Source organism: Venturia canescens, chromosome 2 (assembly GCF_019457755.1).
Source record: "Venturia canescens isolate UGA chromosome 2, ASM1945775v1, whole genome shotgun sequence".
Lineage (NCBI taxonomy): Eukaryota > Metazoa > Arthropoda > Insecta > Hymenoptera > Ichneumonidae > Venturia > Venturia canescens.
This window is the reverse complement of record NC_057422.1, coordinates 24,234,580-24,248,754: the sequence shown is the minus strand read 5'-3', so window position 1 is coordinate 24,248,754 and position 14,175 is coordinate 24,234,580.

Sequence of the window (14,175 nt, the reverse complement as noted above, 5' to 3'; positions counted from 1 at the left end):
CCGCGTGGGAGCCACATGTGTTCGCGTACCTGGACGACGTCATCATCGCCACGGAGACCGAGGAGGACCACCTCGACTTCCTAAAGAGGGTCTTGACCGCCTTCAAAGAGGCCAACATGGAAATCAACCGCGGGAAGAGCGAGTTCTTCTGCGCCGAAGTCGCGTACCTCGGCTACGTAATCGGCAAGGAGGGCCTCAAGGCCGACCCCGAGAAGATAGCCCCGATCTTAGCGTACCCCCCGCCCCAGACCATCAAGCAAGTCCGCCGTTTCTTAGGAATGGTCGGATGGTATGCCCGGTTCCTCCCAGACCTCTCCCGAGACAAAGCCCCATTGACCCGCTTGCTGCTGAAGGACGTCCCCTGGACATGGGGACCGACAGAGCAAGCTGCCTTCGAATCCCTCCGCGACGCCCTCACCCGGACCCCCATCCTCATCCGCCCCGACTTCGACCAGCCCTTCTTCGTGCAGACGGACGCGAGCGACGCGGCAATCGGCGCGGTCCTGACGCAGGTCCGAGACGGGGTAGAACTCCCCATAGTATTCGCAAGCCGAATACTCTCCGCCCAGGAGCGCAAGTACACCGTGACGGAGCGCGAGTGCCTCGCAGTGTTGTGGGCCGTCAAGAAGTTCCGCCCATACATCGAGGGCGCCCAGTTCACGGTGATAACGGATCACAGCAGCCTCACCTGGCTCCGGAATCTGCGTGATCCCGCCGGCCGCCTCGCCCGCTGGGCCATCGCCATGCAAGCCCTGAATATGACCATCGTCCACCGGAAAGGAGCCCTCAACGTAGTCCCCGATGCCCTCTCGCGAATGTACGAGTCGACCGACTACGTCCTCGGCGCTATCGGCCAGGCCGTGGACCCCTGGTACACCGAGAAAATGGAAAACGTCCGAGAGTTCCCCTGGAAATACCCCAACTGGAAAATCCACGAAGATAAGCTGTACTACCACAGCCCCCACCACCTAATAGAGTCCACCCTAACCGACCTCGATTCATGGAAACTAGTCCTGCCCCTGGAAGCCCGCCCCCGAGCTCTGCACCAAGCCCACGATTGTCCCCAAGCCGGCCACCTGGGAGTCGAGAAGACTCACCGCAGGCTCTCCCAAGACTTCTACTGACCCGGCATCTATCAGGACGTGGCCCAGTACGTTACCCGTTGCCCTACATGCCAGCTCCACAAGGTCCGACAAGGTCCCCCCAGTGGTCTGATGCGAGAACGCACGACCGAAAGGCCGTGGGACGTCGTGGCCGCCGATGTCATGGGCCCCTTCCCCCCGAGCCGGTCCCAGAACCGCTACATCATCGTCTTTCAGGACCTATTTACCAAGTTCGTCGTGGCTAAAGCCGTGCGGGCCGCCACGGGGCGAACCATTATGGATGCCTTTCACGCGCTCGTACAGAACCACTGGGGAAACCCGAAGTACCTGCTGACCGACAACGGGACGGAGTTCGTCAACCACGTCGTCACGCAACACCTGAGTGAGAGTGGGATCCGCCAGACCACCGTTCCCCCGTACCACCCCCAAGCTAACCCCGTGGAAAGAGTCAACCGCACCCTAAAGACCATGATCTGCTCCTACGTCCCCCTGGACCAGCGCGACTGGGACAAGCACCTCGGCGACCTATGTTTCGCCCTCAACACCGCCGTGCACTCCTCCACCACCATGACCCCGTTCTTCCTCAACACAGGCCGGCACCCCCGCCCAATCAACGCCCTCCAGGCCGAAAACCCGCCCCATCAGCCCCGAACCCCCGGAGATCCTGCCATGTGGGGCAACCGGATGAACCGGCTGACCCATCTGCAGGATTTCGTACAGAGGCAACTGGGCATGGCCGCCCGGCGGCAGGCCAAGTATTACAACCGTGGGCGCAAGGACGTCCGGTACCAGGTCGGCGACCTGGTTCTCCGGCGACACCGCGTCCTCTCCTCCGGCGCGCAGAACTTCGCCGCGAAGTTAGCCCCCCGTTTCGAAGGCCCCCACAAGATCCTAAGAGTCCTCTCCCCGGTAGTCTACGAAATCGATGACCCTAATAGCCGCAAGAACCCCCGAGTCCACGTCAAAGACCTGAAACCCTACAAGCCCCCCTGCACCGTCGAAGACGACGGCGAGCCTGCCGTCGACGTGATCATCACCGGCCCGGCTGCGCCGGGCGGCGAGCCCACAATCGACGTCATTTACACCCAACCGAACGCCACCACCGATCAGCCCCCGACCGCCCCCCCGCGGCGCGCGGGACTACGGTCCCGCAAACCGGCCGCGTAGCCCCGGAACGCCCCCCCCCCCCCCCAACGGCCTTATTGCCTACCGGTTCAACTCCCTTCGTCAACAGCCCCGTTTTGGAAACTTTCTCTTACCCCTGCACACGACCCCCTTATCACAACCCCTGCTTGCCTGCACGCTTTCACCAACGCTTGTTTGCTTTTTTCATTTCTTTCCCTGCACAGCATGAGCGGCTTGCTTTTGGCCCGTAGACGCCGCGTCATCCGGCCGCCCTATAGGCTGCCGTTCGGGACCGCGACCCCATACCCCTACGCCATTTGGCGGAACCCCCTCGCCCCCGTCCCGCTCTCCATTCTCCCCTACCCCAGCACCGAGTCCCCGGCGCTGTTCTTCCACACGTGGGACGAGGAGTGCCACTGCGTGGCCTGCGCGCCGCGCGCCCCGCGCCACCCGCCACCGTTCACCGTCCACATGACCCTCCGCCCCGAGTCCCCTCCTGGTTCCCTTGCCCCGCTGGGGTGTACCATCCCTGAGCCCCAATCCTCCTCCTCCGAGTCGGGGACCCTCACCCCCTCGACGGTCGCTCAATCGCCTTCGCCCTTCGCGATGGAGGTCGACCCGCCCGACACCGCGGAGGTCACGCGGCGATTGACCGCTGTCGCCCGGATGTTGGCCCCGGAGCCCGACCTGTCCAGAAGACCCCAGTCACCGCCACCCCCGTTCCCTAGCTCCGCCTGGCCACCCCTGCCCCCACCAGCCCCATTCCTCGCCTCCGAACCCTCATCCCCCCCGCGGCGAACGGTACTCCGCCGCCGCTTCGACCCAGCCACCTTCCCCGACTTCCCCACCTCCCCTGCCGCCCTCTTGGCGACCGTCCAGTCCGCCTCTCTCCAGCCCCTCCTCCAACGGCCTCAGACCCCGCAACCCGATCCCCCTCGACCAGGGACCGCTTCCCCAGCCATTCCAGCCCTGATGAGCCTCCGAGTCCCGCCCCCGCCGACCCTATCCCCCCCCGCGTCCCCTCGCCGCCGCCTTCCATCCCTCTTCCCGCCCCCCTCGGCCTCAGGCCGCTATCCTCGACCGCTCCGAGACCCCGTCCGACCGTTCCCTCAGTCCCCGCCCCCGCCGACCCTATCCCCCCCCGCGTCCCCTCGCCACCGCCTTCCATCCCTCTTACCGCCCCCCCTCGGCCTCAGGCCGCTATCCTCGACCGCTCCGAGACCCCGTCCGACCGTTCCCTCAGTCCCCGCCCCCACGGCCACCCTTGAACCCAGCCCCCCTTCCGCCCCCGGCCCCAAGGCCCTTCTGCTGGGGCTGCGACCGGCACGGGCATGACACGTCCGAGTGTCGCTACCGGATCGAGAACCGGCGCCGGCCGTAGACCCCAGCGAGGCCCGCCCCAGCCCCGGACCACCTCTCCCCCCCCCCCCCCCCCCCCCTCACGCCCGCTCCTAGCCTCCCTCGTCAGCCCCGCGTGAAGCCCTGAGCCCTACCGCCAGACCCGAACGGCAAGCCCCTCCCGAGCCCCCCGGGGCCGTCAGTAATTGCACATTCACTCAACGACAGTATTGGAGTCCCAGCCGATACGCCAGGAAGCAGTCACCGCTTCACCGGCGAGAACCACCGAGACATCCGAGACCCGAAGCCAGCGACGTTGCACCGTAGACCCAGCGACAGCGTCAGCCCCGCCAACGAATCTAGTCCGTAGACCTAAGCTAGCCCTGTAAGCCCCGACTGTGATCATTGTAACGTGAAGTCTGCGATGTTAACCGGCGCGACAGCGCCGAAGAGTCAGTAAAATAAGGTTGACGGCATGCAACGCCATGCTTTCTTGTTGGAAACGCGATATTGCCCCTGGCTAACGATGTACGAGTTGCGACCCCGGAAGGGGCAGAGAGCCAACACGACCGCCTACGATTTGTGTGACGTAAAGACCGTCCACCCGGTACTTTAGTCAATCCGGGAGGAGTTGTGACGTTGTGGCCACTCCGTCACCGCAGTCGTGGAGGTGTCCCACCGCAGCACTTTTCTCTCCCTCGTAGCCTAGGCCAGCGGGCCCCGTTTTTTGTCTTCTGACTCCTTAAGAGTCCTCGCAGTAGCCCTAAGTTTAACCCTAGTCGGCGCACACCGTCACCAGCACCAGAAGAGCCCAGCGCACCAAGCCCTCGAAGCAGCACAGCACTCCCCCGGAGTAAGATGACGCAGCACCTGCAGATACACCAAGGGAAATAAGTCTCCGAGCCACTAGTCAACGGTAACCCCGCACCAAGAACCCAGGCCCAGAAGCATTCCCACACCAGCCCCCAGAACTCCCCTCACTACCATCCCTGAACCGACCCTCGCACAGACCCAGCCCCCGCTCCCAGCAGTCCTTTCCCGCCTCGCGATATCACGCACCCCCTCGCTGGCCATCGAAAAACAATGGGAAATTGAAACAACTCACCTCGGGTAAGGGGGCGAACCCCTTACCCAGTCTGAAGCCCCGTCAAGACACTACGAAGAGCAACATCGCCAAGTCGGAGGTCCCATAACCTCCAACTGTCAACGCCAACCGAGGTCTTCACGGCGTCGTCCACTTCTCCGCCGGTTCTATGGGCCTCCGGCGTCTAGGCTCGCTCGCCCTCGAAAGTTTGGGCACCCACCCGCACTCACGAACACCGAGAATGCACTTTTACGTGGACACTGACGTCGCCCGTATTTCCTCGTCGGACATTTCACGGCGTAAACAGAGCGCGAGCCGAAGTTGACGACCGAGTTACATCATCGGCCACGGCGGCGCTAGCCCTCAGCGACTCGTCATAGAGCGCCTCACGAGGATCGAGAATCAATCACGAATCGTGACGTCACACGCCAGCAGCCAATCGAGTCCCGACTTCCCAGCCCTGTTCACCTCCCCGCCTCTCCCCCTCGCCGCCGACCACATCGAGGTGCGCGAGATGAGTCATCGCCATTGGACCCCCCGTCGACGCGCGCATCGATCAATTATCGATCGATGTTGCGCAAGCAGGAAGAAGATCGCGGAAGCCGGCACGAGGCCTCACTTCTTCACGACTTGGCGTGCGTACCGTGGCTCTGAGCGACTTAACCCGGCAATTCGACCCAGTTAATAAGCAGCGAATCCTCATTACCACGACCAAGACTTTCCCCGGACTTTCCACGATTTTGGGATTATTGAGTAGAGTGCGAGACACGGAGTATTGTTCCGTACGAGGAGATTAACATCGCAAGTAAGTCGTTTTCGTTCTCTGTGAAGCCGCGACGAAAGGAGCACGTGGCCGACGGCCATCTTTCCTCCCGGCTCTTTACGCACTCGCCAAAGCCTGTTTCCCCGGATTATTCTCTGAGCCGCTGGGCTCGTTTGAGCGCAATTCAATTCGCTTCGCCCCGGTTTCGCCCGATTATCTGTTGCGATCCGAAAAGTGCTGTGGTGGTGAAGACTAGTGTATTGAACCGTGCGTGGGCAGCGGCCCGTTCCCCCCCCCCCCCCCCCCCCCCCCCGGGTTATCAGCCCCGCGCGGGCTATCGTGAGTGTCCATTGTTTCCGGCAGTTCACGGGTATTGTAAGACGCCTGAGCGACAGGCGCCCATCGACCCGACGATTTCGAGTCTCGTAGCCGACCCCCCCCCCCCCCCCTTTCGTTTTTCTCTTTTTTTTGTCTCTCTCGGAGAGATAGTTACGGATTATATTATTTCTTTGTTACCTTCTTCGATAAAAATCGAGAGCTTGTTACGAATTATACTTTTTGTTACTTTTTTTATATAAAAATTAACTGGCGCCCAGTGATTCTTGTTCCGCGAAATAAAGCCACATTTTGTTCTCCTTTCTTCATTTCTTGTGTACCATCGCTTTCATTTATTTTTGCCCCCCCCCCCCCCCCCCCTCCTCGCAGTCCCCCCTCCGCCCGAGTGACAGGTAAGGAGTTATCGTCATAGTGTTTATTCGTACGTATTTTCCCACGTGGTGCACGCGTGTAACAATGTTTTCCGTGGCTATCGTAGTTCGCGGCTCTTCATAAGGTTTTGTAACCATACTAATAACACGAACACTCACAAAACACAAAACATAAATTGAGGTGATGCACGAAATATAAACCATTTATACGTGCTGCAATGGAACAGCAATGCTATGTTGATTATCATCGTGCGAGAAAAAAAAACACATTTATTCTGTATCAATTTAGCTGCTACAAATTTTTCACGTTCTTCGAAATTGCGAATTGAAACAATTTCCAAGTCTGCAGATGCAGTAGGATAATCAAAAAAAAATCTCGTTGGCTTCTTCATAACTATACAAAAATAAATCGTCTAGTCGATATCTTTTGTTCTGAACGCGTTCTTGTTTTAAATATATTTCCTTTATCGTGAATATTTTTTTATTCTTCAATTGCACAATATTATTTGGATAGGTTGGTGTTGTTACGTCCCAGTATCAAACTGGACGCCCCTCACTTTTTCGTTTTACATTTTCAAATCGTCATCATCATTCGTCGATACATAGTCTATATTCGATAGTATATTTAGACACAAAACATATTCCAAAGAATCTAAACCACCCCAGAACAATACATAGATCGTAAACCGATACATCCTGTAAGACTCTGGACGCTCTCGCATACCCTTTTTTTTTCTTCAACTTTCCATTTTCCCAAATCCTTCAAAACGCATGTGCACCCCAGACGCTCCGCGACTCTCAGTCGCCACTAAAATTACAGGACCAGTACCGGAAATAATAAACAGTCCTTATCTCCAAGTATCGCCTACCTAACATTTTCCAAACTCACATCTGCGTTTCGAAAGTTATGTTTCTCACGAGTCCCGAAAACGTACGCTCCATATTCAAGTGGAACACGTGCAGATCTTAGAAACCCCGCTCAATACACTCTCCCTAATTCTGAGAAAATCTCGCGCGACTTTTCCTCCAATCATATCTCCGGAAAAGTTTCCCTCATATTCAAATCCAATCACCAAGTCAGAACACCTACTTTATGACCTATTAACCAATGCAAACTGAAAAACCTTATAGAAAAAATCCCCTCTACAGCATCCAACCCCCAAGATGCATCTCATCCTCTAACTCCGACCAAGTCAAAAAGACTCTAGTTTTAACGCAGTTAGCAGCGAACCTTCACAACATTAAGACTGAAGCCCAATCTCATAAACTTAAATTCGTCAGTCAAATCGCTAACTCATACAAGTAATAATTTTACCAACTCTAACAGTGTAAATAAGTGTATAAGTCTATCAATAAACTAATCGGTATATTTTGTAGTAAACAAAATATTGTGACCAGCACTTATTTGAGAAGCCTTCGACACCGCTTCAGAATTGGAAAACCCTTCCAATTCGCGAGCACAACCTCAACACAAAGGTCACGCATATTTGAAAATATAACGTGTGTTCTCGGGCGCCGCACTAGTCCCAAGGAAGACTCACCGGCAGCGGTACTCAAAAGTACACCCTGCCTCTCTAAATCGGCGACTGTACGTCCCCATCTAATCCTCCCTCTCGGGACGTAACAGTGTAAATGTCGACGCTCTGATTTTTACGCGTGTTACGCTGATTAATGTTACTTGATCATATGTTGAAAATTTAATTATTGGGTTGATCACGCACTCACTAACATCGCGAATTTTCCTCATCTTTGACCGCTCACTGCTTTCGAGTTCGCTTAATCGATTTACAATTTGCGTCAAAGGCTTTTTCAGAGATTTGACAAGTTTTTTAAATACGCCAATGAAATTTTCGCCCCAAAAAGCCGAAATATTATATAGAAGAAGTCCGGTGTGTTCGACGTCCGCAGCGATATGGATGAGATTGTGCATGTTTAGCGCCTGGGAATAATTACCGTATAACGACGGCAATAGACTGAAAAATATCAAATCTTCATTGTTTAATATTCGGCATGCTACAAACAAAAGCATTAAATGTTTGTACAGGTCATCCGGTAAAATATCTTTTAAGACGACAGACCCACAATAGAGCAAAAAAAACGGTATTGCGTCGCTTTCCATTGCGCAATTAAATCAAGATCGAATTTTTTGCGTTGAAATTCATTTGGAATCATTTTTGATAATAATTTCATTCGATCGTTCAATCGTTTAATATCTGAAATTCTCAGGCGAATAGGGCTGTTCCTCGAAATCCATTTATCTATAAGAAACTTCATAATCCCAATGTAGAGAAGGTGCAAACAATCGAATACAACAGATTTAACTGGATCGAAGTTTGATAAAAGAAACAGTGGTGACTCAATATTCTGTTTATGATATTCGATTTGTGTTTTTCCTATGGACAATTCTTTGGTTCTCAACTCGCAATCCATCTCCGGGTATACGTGTGTTACGGTATTGTTTTTACTTTTTTTGCGAAAATTATTTGTTGGGACTGTCATACCCTTAGTTGTGCACCTCTTGCAGGCGAAAAAGCCTCCGGGATTTTTACAGCACTTCACGAATGCTCCCGCAGGAGCGTCCGCGATAAGAGCGAGAATCTTGAATTTATATTCTCTTCCGTGTACAATCAAACTATTATCGATCAATTAATTTGCTTCGTTTATGAAACTTTCCATATATTCTGAAGCACCGTGTGGCTTAGAATCTCCACAAAAAATTGCAGTAACGAAAGGTTTTATCTCGTAATTGTTGTGGATTACTCTGACGGTCTATATGTACCTGAATAACAATTTCATTTCCTATGTATTCATTTGAAATCACACGTTGCAGGACTTTTTGAATTCCCAAGTAAATGAACTCGCCTGTAGTGCCTTTAGAACTTTGCATTTGTTGTAAAATTCTTTGTTGTTTTGTACTGAATAAAGTTTGTGTAGTTTTTGGTAAATTCGGAAATTCTTCACTCTGAAGTACTGTTAATAAATCAGTCACTACATTTAAGCGTAATGTGTCTAAGTGATGAAGCCCCCACTGTTTCAATTTATCTAACAAGCTCATATCATTTTTTGGAATATTGCGATATTACACTAGAATTCACACTGGCGTCACTTAAACCCTTATTTACACTATTTTCGGCACTATTTGCACTGCAATTTAAACTACCACTGATTTTACAGTCATCGGTTAGTGTTGCATCTTTGTTGAAACTGACATCGGTTTTATGCTCGTTACGATTGAGTATTGAGCATACACTGTCATCTTTATTACCGACTGCATCACTTGAAGTGGCGGAATTGTCATGGTGTTGACGGTTATCGCATATAAGTTTATTATTTACTTCTTTTTTTAATTCTCTATATTTTTTTAATCTATAATATTTCCTTGACATGACTGAAGGGATGTATGTTCATAACTCAACTCTTCTTCACGCGTTCCTAAAGAACCGAGATTCCGTCGTCCCACTTCTTCCAGCATTGCCATGGATCGCCATTTTTCTCCCTCTTAAGAGGGACTGTTTATATACAGTCTTCGTATCGACTATCCTCTAACTTTACTGTTCACGAGGTGCTCAAGGTCAGAGTGCGATGGCTAGCGTTATTATATTATGATTCTACAATTATATATTCTGTGTATAAATAAGAATAAAACGACAGTTTTATTGTATCATCAATACTGTAAATAGACTGTATTTAACGATTCATTTCGCGATACGTTCGACGCAAAAATAATGAACAAATCGGAGTTAACATTTATTCAATCATTCGTCGTTCATTGGCTACCACTCATGGGCCAAGTGCTGGATTGTTATCGGAAAACATTGTAACAAAATAAAGGTGGCATACAGTCTTCAACCAGTAATGGCCCAAGAGTGATTAAATTTGCTTGACCTATCATTGGCTAACACTCATGACCCGAGTGTCGGTTGGATACTGGCGAACAGGTTTTTTAAATACTTATGGTATCTGATAAGCGACCAAGGTTGGGCCAGGTTTGGTAAAATATACTTGGTAAGTCGTTTATGGGCCAAGCATTGGCCCTGTTGTAAGGTCTGGCGTCTCCTACATGGGAGGTTCTTTCTGTTTTTTTACTCATGATGGAGAACGCTATCCGAAAATACTGAAAAAAATTCCAAAAAATACATGATATTATTATTGCGTTTAATTTCATCCTGGTCCTATTAGTAGATAATTTTGAGATTATCGACAAACTTGCACCAAGAAATTTTTTATTAGAAATTATACGCAATGATAGTAAATACCTGCCCCTCGTGTTCAACCATCAGAGTAAAAAATTGATGAGCTTCTTTGATGCTTGGCACGATATCAAAGGTGCAGTCTATAAATGCATGCTCAACATTTTCAAATTCCCTTGCTAATGTTGGGCACCCAAGGACAACGTTTGCTTCGACATCAAATTCTCTAGGATTATCGGAACGCTCTGTGCGAATTTGCACACCAAACACTTCGATTTCGTGTTTCGTTTCTTCAATTATAGTTGCTGCGTTGTCGGAATTAGCAAATAAAAGCTTAAACTGCAGTTCTTCTGTCCACATATCTCTCTGGAGGCATTCGGCGAGCTGCAAGATGTTCCTAGAGAGAACAGGGTGGAGGCCTTTGCGCCAATTGGTCATCACCCATTTCATTTTTTCAAATCCCTCTAATTGAGCCCCGATTTGATATCTAGATTAAAGCGTCATCTGGATTAGCGTTAAAACAATTACAGAAAAATCTTAAGGAGGATTTATTGGCTGTTTGGCATTATATTCTGAGTATTCAAAAAATGGCTGAGAGAGAGCGGGTCCGGTGCATCTCTCACAACAACTGCGATGCGAGAGATAGTTACAAATAATGAAACGAAAAATTTTCATCGTCATTGGTCAGCAAAGCTTTGGATCATTCCATTATCATTGCTCCATTAATGTTGCCCAAGCTGCATCTTATTTTTTTGTCTAACCGCATGAAAGGATGTTCGGAGTTCTATCTTTGTTTGGTGCCCCTCTATGAATATAATTTTTCCATCTTACATGAGTAGAATTTTTAGGAAAAAGTGTTTTAAAAGAGTTTTAATTTTTAGCGCAGAATGAAAAGCGTTCCCCCCATTCCTTCGACGTTCCCACGCGTGGCGGCAGCGGTTACTATGACTACGAGAGCACAATCTAAACCTGAAATATAACAACAGCAACACAAGCTCATCATCTTCAGGCTCCTCTCCAGTAGTATCGTATTCGTCTCTGCTTCTTACATAATTTATCGGAGTAAAAGAGGTATGTACAATTTATAGTAAATTTACTTATTAATTTGTTTTCATTTTGCTCTATTTCTTTGAAAAATCGTTAATATTATTCGAAATTCATTTTCTGTTTTCAGATTTATTCGTTCTCCACAAAGCGGTGGTACAAGTTTCTCGAGAGATTCTTAATCATCGATATGCATAAACCTAAAGTATGTTGAAAAAAAACTAAATTTAACATATGTAACGATTGCAGAAACCATTTTATTAGAATACTGATAAATTTTTCTTTGCAGATGTATCGTTGCCGGGATTGCGACGTCCCTATATTCCTTTACGCCGCTCGAAAACATGAATGTTTTGCACGATCATTCGGAGTGGAAATTTATGATAGACACTGGGTCAGACCTTATTCCTGTAAGTATTATCAAACATATATGAGCAATTAATCTATATGTATCAGGTATCAGGCACGAAGCATATGATAGCGACTGGACGCTTGCTGGGTCTTCCCAGCACTGGAATATTATTTTAGAGCATGCCGAATGGTATCGGTCTATCATCTTGTTCAACGTCAACAACGATAAGGAAGACCTTCTATTGGATAGAGCCTGGGAGTGTTTAGTGAAAGATTTGAACAATGTCGGTCAGAATCAAGGCAATGTTGCTGAATGGAAAGAGGTAAGCGTCTCTCAATGTGATTTTTAAACGAGTCAGGGGCTTGCAGAAGCTTTTTCTTTTAATAGTTGGCATTGAGCTACTTCGTATATTTCAGTGGACAGAATAATAATTAGAAAAAAATTCAAAACCAGGAAAAAGTTTATATAAATAGAAAACCAAAAATAAAAAACAATCCGAAAATATTCTAGGGCCACATAGGGTACCCAGTTACCCCAGGCTCCGAAAAAGTGAAAATAAAGGTCTAAAACGTTTGAAATTGATACAAGTAACGTCATCTGTCGGTATTAGACAAATGTGAGATGTGACTCCATTACATAGGAAGCTGAAAAAACACGTGGCGGCGCTGTGAGAGTTCGTTTTCTCGGCGTGGGGTAACCAGTTACCCCATATGGCCGCAACCGTTGCTTGACACAGAAGTTTTTTTTTCAAATCGACTTGTTTGTGGTGTCACTAGACAAAATAAAGGTAAATTATTGATATTCCAGTAAGAAAAAATGTTCAATCCTAGTCATTATGGAATCCCGTCTGTTCATGTGAAATCATTCAGGTTCATTTTTATATGATAGTTTTCTGAATAAATCCAGTGTACGTTCATTGTAGGATAACACGTGGGTTCTAGGTTATGCAAATACAATGTTTGAACTTAGTTTCATACCCCTATAACCAAGTAACGTCAGATGAACGCCAGAAACGCGTTAGCCTATGGCGTATGGCGTTACGCTGTAACGCGACTAGTGCGCCATCTACTTCGCCATTTTCATATTCGTTTGGCGTTAGGGAGTAACTCTACAGCGTGTCGCGTTTCTAACGCAAACGTGGCGTTGGGATTCCAACAGCATTCTAGCGTTAGCTCGTGGCGTCAATCTAGCGTTACAGTTGAGCAGTATTATAACGTTACGTTTTGACGGTTTTTTGACGTTAGGTCTCAACAGCATTATAACGGTTGTTTGTGTTATAACGGTATAATTGAAACATCATTCTAGCGTGAGATTTAAACAACATTTAGCTTTTTGTTTTAATATGAGATTTCAATAATATGTAGAGTTTCTTCTACCAGCATTACGTGGGTGTAATACCTAATAATAGAAGGGTGGTCTAGACTGTGCCGTTACAGATAAGTATTTGTTTATTTATTGATTAACCAACAACTTATTATTTGATGTTAATATTCATTGTGATCGAAATTATGATAATTGCTTGTTTGATTATGCGATAAATTTTGTTACTCGAAAATATAAAAAATTTTACATTAGGAAATTATGGAAATTTTTTTTAAATCAAACACATTTTGGATTTTTCCATCAGTTTCTCGAAAAAAAATTTTTCCGAGATACACGAAAATTGTTAATTTTCAAAAGTTGGCAAATCGAAGAGACTTGCGCATTATATACCAGGCATGGGGAATGGTGTGGTACAACACATTCATCCTATACCGATATAAGGGTACATGGCCGACTTTGCAGGCGGCCGCGTCACGTAGCAGCTCCGGCAATATATGCACTCTCGGAGGATAATGCGCGTACGGGAAACGCTTCTTCCCTGCGCAACGCTGCGGTCGAAGCGAGAAGCTTCAACGCCTCCGGCCGGACGCGCGGTAGTAGCGAGAATGGTGGGGGTCGTACGGCTGCCGCGGGAAGGCGAATATTCAGTAGTACAAGTGTGCTGAGCGCCTTCCCCACGTCTGCTGTTCCACCCGCACCGACCACTTCCGCGCGCTCGGTCATCTTCGCTCATGTCTGAACTCTTCTTCTACTTTCTACACCATACTACAGTATGGTATGAAAAAATGATGACTGCAATTACGAAAAAATCAGAAGTCCGACAACGTCTGGGTTGTACACACAGGGTTTACACTAGGGTGATGCAAAAAATACCGATATTTTTTTTTCTCGGAGCTCCAACGGAAATCGTTGGTGCATAAAAAAAAAAAAATTCCCAAAATTTTTAATTAAAAAAAAATTTTTTAGATCATGCTCAAGGCACTTTTTAATATTTTCCTGTTTTTTTCTGAAAAATTGCAAAGTAAAAATTTTTTTTTGCTTTCACATTAGAAAGTATAAGTGTTCCACGGAATCATAGTTCTAATAAAATTTCGTCACTTTTGACTGCAATTACGAAAAAATCAGTTTCCGATAACGTCTACGTTT